This window comes from Pinus tabuliformis, chromosome 7 (genome assembly GCF_031772625.1).
Source record: "Pinus tabuliformis cultivar Carrire ecotype Pingquan chromosome 7, CPIR1, whole genome shotgun sequence".
Taxonomy (NCBI): Eukaryota; Viridiplantae; Streptophyta; class Pinopsida; order Pinales; family Pinaceae; genus Pinus; species Pinus tabuliformis.
In genome coordinates, this window is record NC_142293.1 from 1705698838 (window position 1) to 1705708502 (window position 9665).

Sequence of the window (9665 nt, forward strand, 5' to 3'; positions counted from 1 at the left end):
TACCCTATCTTTGAATGAATTTTTACTCCATTTAACTAGATCAAATGGAAGAATAACATATATGGTTGGAAATATTATTTTGAGACCTTTCCAATGATACATGGAAATCTTGGGTTGAGTGTGATTTAAGGTAAACAATAATGTATAAATACTTAATTTTTTCCATGTTTCCATCAACTGAAAGCCCACTATTCTTCCAATTTGTCTTTACTTTCTAAATGAAATATTAATCTAAGATTCCCTAGAATTTTTTTGACCTCCCGAAGCTTCAAGAAAATTACCCAGAACCCCTTTGAATATTCTTTCTATTATTCATGAAGCTTCACCCATCAAAAGTGTATCATTGGAAAATTGAGAGTAATTGATTCTCTTGATAATTCTGACAAAATTGATTCTTGGTAGGTTCTCACATCTTCTTTCAAATTCTAATTGGTGGCTAAGGGAATCTGCCATAATGATATGCAAGAATGGAGATAAGGTTCAACCTTGGAAAAGGCCTCGCGAGGCATGAAAAAACCCAACTACTTGTTGGGAGAAATACTGGGGTGGAGGGTGAATCAGTATTTACAAATTAATAACCTTTTACATTTCATATTCAGATTTTTATACGTGACTTTACTGAATCGAACCTGTGTGTGCACACGACTATTCTTAAACCAATTAGCGTATATCCAATGAACTTATAATTCAGTTAATCCATCATATGTTTATCTTCAGCTAGTGCATTAGTACTTTATTAACCATTAGATAAATATTAACCATGTGTTGTAATAAATAAACCATCACACATAAGCAACGCACATGAACACCAAGATTTAAGATGGAAACTCAATGTGGGAGAAAAACCACCTCCTGGTGTTGTCTTTGTATTCTTTTTAATATAAAGAATAAGTTGTTTACAATCTTGTACTGGTGCAGACTCATACCAGTACGCAAACACCCACCTGCAGAAGGCTACAACCTTCTCTCGTTCTCCAGATTCTCCTGGAAGGGAGCTATAACCCCCTTGTTTGTTCACTAGCTACTACTGGCAAGAAGCTTTGACTTCCTCACTGAAGGCTCCAACCCTCAGTATCCTCCAGGGACCACATTTCATAAATTTTCAGCTTGGATTCTCCTGGTACTCAACAACACAATATGTAGGCCATGTTTCATCAAATTTTCATTCTGGACCCATCAGTAATATTGAAGCTCAAAATCAATCATCACTGCAATACAACCATCAAATACATCTACATCAACCAATCATTGAAACCCGATCATCAATCTTTAATATAACTGAAACCTAATCATCAATCTCTCAATCAACCACAACTGAATCAATTAATCATTGAAACTCAATCAACTGACACTTAATCAAAATTCAACCAATCAATTGGAACAGACAGATCACTGTAACCAGGACACAGATCTAAACCTAGAACACTGCATCAACAACTAGAACCAACTGCAACCTCAAAAATCATATGTCAGAATGTATATGCTACTTCAGTGAAGCCAACTTGCATGTATACGCTACTTCCTTTAACCCAACCTGCGTATACCTCTAAAGATACTGACTCATAAAACCTCTGAACCAAAAACTGTATCAACTAGTGACATTCTGAAGATCTACTGTCAAATTACAGAGTTCTAAACATATAGCAACAAAGATCACCCATCCTACTCAATCAATCAATCAACTAGACTCACAATCAGCTTCACTTTCAGATCTAATGAAGACATCATTGACAAACAACAGTAAACCAGCAGCACTGATCAGATAGATTAGTCATCTCTAAACAACAAGATTTTCTTCTACATACGCTACTTAGAAATGCCAAACCAGCATCTATATGCGCCTTCATCAAGGTGAACCAACGTATAGATATACAACTAATAAATTATAGCTTCGCAGCTATTCTAGACTTCAGACATACCTAAATCATAACATATAAAGGATAAAACATGCGTTAGCAATCAAATCTAGCCCATCCATTATCAGATCTTACATAATGATAAGTCATTTCAGGTCTTATGATCCTGATCCATCGTTAGATCTCATCCATCATCAAACATTCAGGTGCATACTTAGTCCAAATCAAGAAAAGCATCAGAAACCCATAACATGCATATTTTCTTTTGATATAACTCTTCATAGGATATTCATTACTTGTGCCCCTTCACACTTTGATCTTCACTTCCTTATATAATTAGAGCCTTTTTCAATACCTCAGACCAAAACCACACTTAGAACCTGTGGTATTCTTAGACGGGATCAAGTAACCATTACTCAGCTCAATATTGTGAGCTAATACCATGGTATGGACCCTTGGTATTATTTAACCTTAATTTTCCATCTCATACGCACTTTTCCTCTTTTGAAAGTGTGTGCATATGTATACGCTCCTTTTGTTCTGTGAACCTGCTTGTATACGCTACTTGGACTAGGTGAACCTGCGTATACAACATAATACAACTTAAAACATTCTTTTTCCTCAATTTCTTGATTATGATTTGAATTCCTTTGTCCCATCATCCCGTTCTTCTGTGCCATTACTCTGTTACCTCTGATTTGACCTGTTACAATGTGAGTTTCCATCAGACATCACTTCTGAATTGATTCCTTTGAACTGCCGTGCATTTTGTCACATCTTTAAACACAACTACCATGCATTCTATATCGTTCTGTTTATACCTTTATCAAGTAGTCTATTTATCAAATAGGTTTTCATTAAGGACAACTCCTCAGGTAGGTTGCTTATCAAGGACAACACTAACACAATCTCTTTGTATCAAACCTTTGACCATTATTTTGTTCCATCATTCTGTCACCTCTGATTTGTCCTATAAATCCATCTAGTTACCATATACAAGTGAGTTGCCATCAAGGACAGCACATGCATCATAATTCCAACACTACTCTCCCATTTTCCAAAGGGGGAATCCGAGGTGATTTTATGCAAAGAGAAACCCAATGAATTTATAACATCAAAGCCAAAAAATTTCATCACCTTAAATAGGAATTCATGACTCACTCTATCAAAGGAATTTTCCATGTCAAGTTTGACAATCATGCCTTTGTCTCCCCAATTTTGACTAGAATTGATAGCCTCTTGAACAAGAATGATGTTATCAAATATTTTCCTCTGATGCACAAAACCTCCTTGATTTTTAGATATTATTTTTGGAAAAATAAGCTTAAGTCTTCTACCCAAAATCTAAGAAATCACTTTACATGAAGCATTGCAAAGCATAATGGGCCTAAATATTGAAAAGGAATTACTGGGCTTAATTCTTTTGGAACCAATAGTAAAATGGAAAAGATAATTCCACCCGCCATGAAATCATTCTTTAAAGTGTAACCCACCATGGTGAAAAAATAAAATTGTATTACTTCCCAATATTGATGATAGAAGTGGGAAGAAAATCCATCCAATCCCAAATATTTTTCAAGGCGAAGGAGAATATTGCTTGACGAATTTCCTCTTCAGTGGGCTCTTTTATCAAAGCAAGGTTATCCTCTTGAGATACAAATTCTAGAATATGTTCGAACGTCGGTAATTCTGCTTTAGATATGGCCATGGTGCTATACAAATCACTAACGTGATGGACTGACTACTCCTTAAGTTGAGTAAAGTTTGAGATTTTAATACCTCTTGCTATTATCTATTTGAAGTTATTTTTCCAGACTCATTTCTTAGTCTGTTTATGAACAAATTTTGTATTCATATCTCTTTCCTTTAACCAAATACTCTAATAATTTAAACGTGAAATTTACTCTTCATCTTTTAATACTTTATGGTAAGTTGCAATTTTTTTCATTTCATCCTTAAGCATGTCATTTGTTGGAGGGACCATCCTCTATTTCGGATTGGATAATTTCCATTCTCTTTTCATGCGCCTATATCACTAATTGTCTATATGTCTATTGTTCTCAAGCCCACTTTTTTAATGCCCTTTTTTAATCAATTAATATTTTGTTCCTGAATCATCATTGGGTTTCTCATGACCCATTTCATCCATACTTTGTTTCCTAGATCATTTAACCTTGCCATTCTTGCACAGATTGGACAATAACATAATGGAAGTGGATCAAAATCAATACGTCTAGTGTTTTCAAGAACAATTGGTCTATGATCTGAGCTATTCCAAGGAAGGATCTGAGAATATACCAATATATTTTAAGACAAGAATGAGTCTTCTATTAAGAATATATCTAAACGAGTGGCAATCTGGGTAGAAATATGGCCTAGTCCAGATTGCTTGTTACTCTAAGCATATTTGTTGGAGGAAGGTTTGATGTCCAACAAATTTAATTTTATGGATGAGATCTTTGAAATTTACTTGAAACTGATCTCTAACATGAGATCCCCCTTTCTTTTCGCATTGATGTAGATTTGTATTAAAAGTTACTCCAAAGATGCAATTAGAGCCAAAAATGGAATCCTCAAGAGCCAACAAAGAATCCTAACATTCTTGTTTTTCTCAAAGTTGCACTAGCATATGGAAATTTAAAAAAGAGCATACATGATTTGAGGTTATAAGAAGAAATATGGTATCCAACTAGAGGGTGGATTAATGATGATCAAACAACCTATGTGATGATTGAGCCCAAAGGGTGGACTTATAACATGAGGCTCTTATTGAACTAATAGAAATAATCCCACTTCCATTCCAAATTTTACATTTTTTTGAAGGATCTCTTGATCCCCTATTTTTTTCTCCTATAAATGGATAATTAAGGGTCTTTCTTTCTTGATTAATGATTTTACCTCCTCCATTCTTTTTTCCGACCCTAATCTCCAACAATTTGAGAGAACCTGCATTACTTACTGCTTGTATGAGTTTCCCCTTGCTGAGGGGAAGAGTGATCTAGTATGCCTTTGATACTAGCATAATCCAAGATATTTCTTTTGGTTGATGTTAGCATAATTGCATGAAAGAGCATGTAAATATCATATGTGCAAACAAACAAATAAGAAGAAACATAAAACAATCCATAAAAACAATGCACACAAAAGTTTGATAACAAAGTTTGTCTAGTGCGGACTACGTCTTCGAGCCCTACTTCAATAGTGGGGAGGCCCCTTCATTCATCTCAGCAAAAATGAAAATGCGTACATGAAAAAATACATCATTATATCTCCATTCTAAGGAGTGACTTGAAATTCAACTACTCAACACAACACCAGCAAGTTTGTCTCATCCTTCTGAGATTTTTGACTGTAAACATAACCAGTTTTGGAAAGGTGCATTATTATCTCGAACTTTGTGTCCAAAAATTAATGAAACATGTGGGATTATTCCATGAGCCTTGAGATCCACCACTCAGGTCCCAATTCTGATCGACTGCATGAGTGAAATCCTTGTGAAATTCTGAGTAGAATGAGTAGAAACTCAACTATATTCCGCCACCATCATCTCTAGACCCCCCAGAGCATATTTAGATTCCATAGTAGAATCTAAGGGAATATTTTGGGAATATTTCAAGGTATATTCCCATGGAATATACATTGAATTTTGTGCCCACATGAGGTTTTAGCCAAACAGGGTTCTACGACTCATCCTAGTTCCACTATGTTGTGTTCCACTCAGCCTTCGCTCATCTATCCCTCAACCATGCAATTCGAATGGTTTTTATATGTTGTCTAAGGTGAACATTACAAAGCTTGCATGTTGGTAGGTTGGCTGACACACTTTTTTTGAGGCATATGGTTGGGCGGAGGTCCTAGGTTCAAACCCATGGGCCTGCCCCTATATCCATATGAAAATTTGTAGTTATTAATACATGTCCAATTTTCAAGATCCCAAGCAAGACCATACTTGCCAATAGTTTATAAAACACTCATGGTCAAGTTTTGACAATAGAATGCATACCTTTTGCTATCTAACTAAAGTCCAAAATATCACTACGTTGCCTTCATAGGTGATGTTATACACTTCACCATTTTTGCAAGTTTTTTCTTAACTATGGTGTCTTTAAAAAGTAACATGTGATTTACAATGGTGACTATGCTCAACTACTTAAAAAGTTTACCTATCTCTTACCTAACCAAGCTAATGGGATTTCTTCCTATAGTTGGCTTCCTTGTTGAACTGCTTCAATAATCAGTTCCTTCATATGTGCTTTCATATGCTTCCTGTCCTTCTTTGGGAATAGATCTGGATGGAGCTTCCAACATGTGGATTTATGATGTCCACCCTTGTTGCAATTTTTAATGGTTTTTCTTCCTCCAGACTTTCTTGACCTTCTTTTGTGTTTCCTTCCTGGGTGACATATCCTTCCTTAAATGAGTGCCTTTGGTGCTACTTTTGATAGGAAATATTGACTTAGATCGTCCTCTAAAATGCTCAACTCACAATCATGATAATTAGAATGGGTTAATGTAGTCTCAGCCTGCATTGATTCATATTCTTGTGCTTCTGCGGCTTTGGAGTGTCTTACAAATGCACCAAAATCATCATCATAATGAGATTCACATGAAACTGAAGAATCATTAACACATTTTACCTTAGTTTTCTATTCTGGAGTGGGTGAAGATGGTGTCATTAAGCCTCCATTACATTTCAACTTTACCAAGGCCTCTTCAGTGGCTTGTAACTGAAGTTTCAATTAGGTTTGCATTGGCCCAGTAAAACAATAGAACAATAAGCCAAGGCAACCATATCAGACTGAGAATAAAGGGAGAGGACCAACCTGCCTAAGAAAAAGCAATCCTAGAGGTGGAGAAGGACCAATAAAGGCAAGAAAGAGAACAATAAAAACTACGAGACATTAGATATAATGAATGAAGAAGGGGAAATTCCACAAAATAACCCCTCTTCGCAAGAGAAAGATAAAAAATTGGTATCAAGTCTAGATCGAAAAATAATTGATGAAAACATGTCATTGTTAAAAGAAGATCTTAAGTCAGGAAATTTAATTGTGAAGTCTTCTATGTTGGAGAGAGAATTCCTTTCCTCTAAAAACACAAGAATGGGGACACCTTTTTCGAGTTCGACAAAGAAGAAATCAAATGTTGAGAAGGAAAAATAACTAGAAATCTTCCAATGAAAGGCAAGTTGAAATACTAATAGAGAGGTGATATTGGAGAAAACAGAAAAATATACGGCAATGGGCACTCAATCAATTCTATATCAAAAACTCAAAGCATATAGAAACACCAAGAAAGTAGGAAACTTTTTAATCTAGGTGGATCCCTAATGAACCAAAACTCAAAGTCCTTGAAACTTAGCGAAACTAGGACCCGATCAAAGATCTTCTCACAAGGAATCCAACCGTGCAAAAAATGCCTCAATCCAAGTTCGTATGACCATATATTGCAACTTCAGTTACAAGCCACAAAATAGGCCTTAGTAAAGTTGCAGTGTAATGGAGACGTAGCAACACCATCCTCACCCACTCCAGAATCAACAACTGAGGTAAACACCATCAATGATTCTACAGTTTCTTGTTCTCGTTATGATGAGATTTTGGTGCATTTGGAAGACACTCCAAAGCCACAAAAGCACAAGAGTCTAAATCAATACAGGCTAAGTCGACATCACGCCATTCCAACGATCATCATTGTAGGTTATATCCAAAGGGAGGTGAGAATTTTAGAAGATGAGCTTGTTGAGCATTGGAAAAGGTATGTAATTACCACTTATTTCTCTATCTTTTCCTTTAATTCATAACTTCTTTACATTCTAATATGGTCATATGTTAAAGGATTAAGATAGAATTAAGGGGATTTGTGATTGATGTAAAATAATTAATTATTGTCTTTTTCTATGCAGAAAGTGAAGAAAATGGAAAAACACTATTCCGGAGGAAAAGACAAAGCAAAACCAACTGTTGTCCCTTTGACAAGAAACTGCATCCAGACGAGGAAATCAAGATCGGAGCGCATGGACCAGGAAAAGGAAGAAGAAACACGGTATCAGTGCAAGAGGACGAAACGATAACTGAAGATTAAAGATCTGGCGAATCCCTCAAGATCCTTTGATCCTGAGGGATCGCTACCTCAAGACTTATCTATATTTTTTATATCTCTTCCTAGCCACTAGAAAAAGGGACAACGCTACTAGCCAAAGGGGGCGAATATTATCGTTGATTTGAAGAAATTATTGTTGTAGTTTAAACTTTGATCATCGACTCTCTTTGAAGAGCGATAGCTGTAACTTTGCCTTTATGATTAATATATAACTTTGTTGTCGTTCTGTCATCTGATCCTGGAGTAACCACAGCAGTGCGTACCTGGTGGCTAAGGGTCCTGCCCTAGTGGATCACTTGCTTTCTGTATAATTATTTTCCAATTACAGTCGTGTGTGGTTTGATTTCCTTTGCATCCCATTAAATTTGCTTTATTCAGTAATCTTTTATTCCTAGACATTTTATTGACTTGCTCTATTATATCGAATTTGTAATTGGAATAGCAGGACTATTATTTGCAACTGGAAATGTTATGTTGTTCATTTTGAAATAGTATCGCATTGTCTAATATTGTTATGTTGTTACAGATTAATATTGTTGTTCATTTACAGATTGACATCGTTGTTCATTTACAGATTGGTATTGTTGTTCATTTAGCTACGGTTCACTTACAATTGCGATTGTTGTTCCTTTGATTATTGTTCCATTATCATTGCAATTGTTGTTCCTTTATAACTGTGGTTAATACTCATTATTCTAGAATAAGATTACTGATTCTACAGTCGTTGTGTGTTTACATTTGATTAAGTTTACTGTTCAATATTTCGTAGACTTACTTAGGTTTGTTGTTCCTTTCTAGATTGTTGTTCAAATTCCTTTATTAGTTAAAATTACTGCTTAATTCATTCCTATAGATTAAGCTTTGTTGTTCGATCTCTTCAGCAGATTAGTTGATGTTCCTTTTCTGCAAATTTAATTGTTTACTTTGGTGTGAATAGAAAGATCTACAATTGTAACGAACATTGACTACTGTTGTCTAGTTCTCAGATTGGAGATCTTGTCTTTGATTGATTTTCATTTACATCAGTTTACAAAGGAAAGAGTTATCATTACTGCATCCTTGACTGATGATTGTTGTAGTTTCTTGATTTAGTTACAAAGCATTTAAGTTTCTTGCCATTACAATTAGAGTTTGTTTCCAACATTTATTTACCTTTGTGAAGCACTATACTGCTAGCATTACTCTTGAACAAGTGACTGCCTCAGACTGAGTACACTCTTGAGATAAAAAATCGTACTTGGATTGATAATTAATGTAGGGTAAATAGAAGTTAAAAAGACCCTTTTTACTGCTCAACATTTTGGCGTCTTTGCCAGGGAGAGTGTAGCCATTTGTTTCTTTTGAAAAGAGAGTAGTGTAAGTACCTACTAGGAGAGAGTTGGGTTTGTTGGTTATTTTTGGTAGAAATAAGTATTTGATTTGCGTGCATGACTAAGTAGAAAAAGCCTGAAAAGAATCTTAAACCACTACCCAAGCCTGATAAAGCTAAGGGGTCGGTGACCCTTGGCCGATCGACCTTTATAGACAAAATCCTTAAAAAAGCAGAATCTCAGCCGTTAGTAGGACCTAGAAAAGCTACTTCTAGACAGCCTACTAGTTCCCTTCGGGCCACAGAATCACCATTTGTAGCCTTTGCTGAGGTGCACAACCAAACAGAGGAGAAATATTTTCAAGAAATTGATAATTCTAGCCCAAAATCGTTACAAG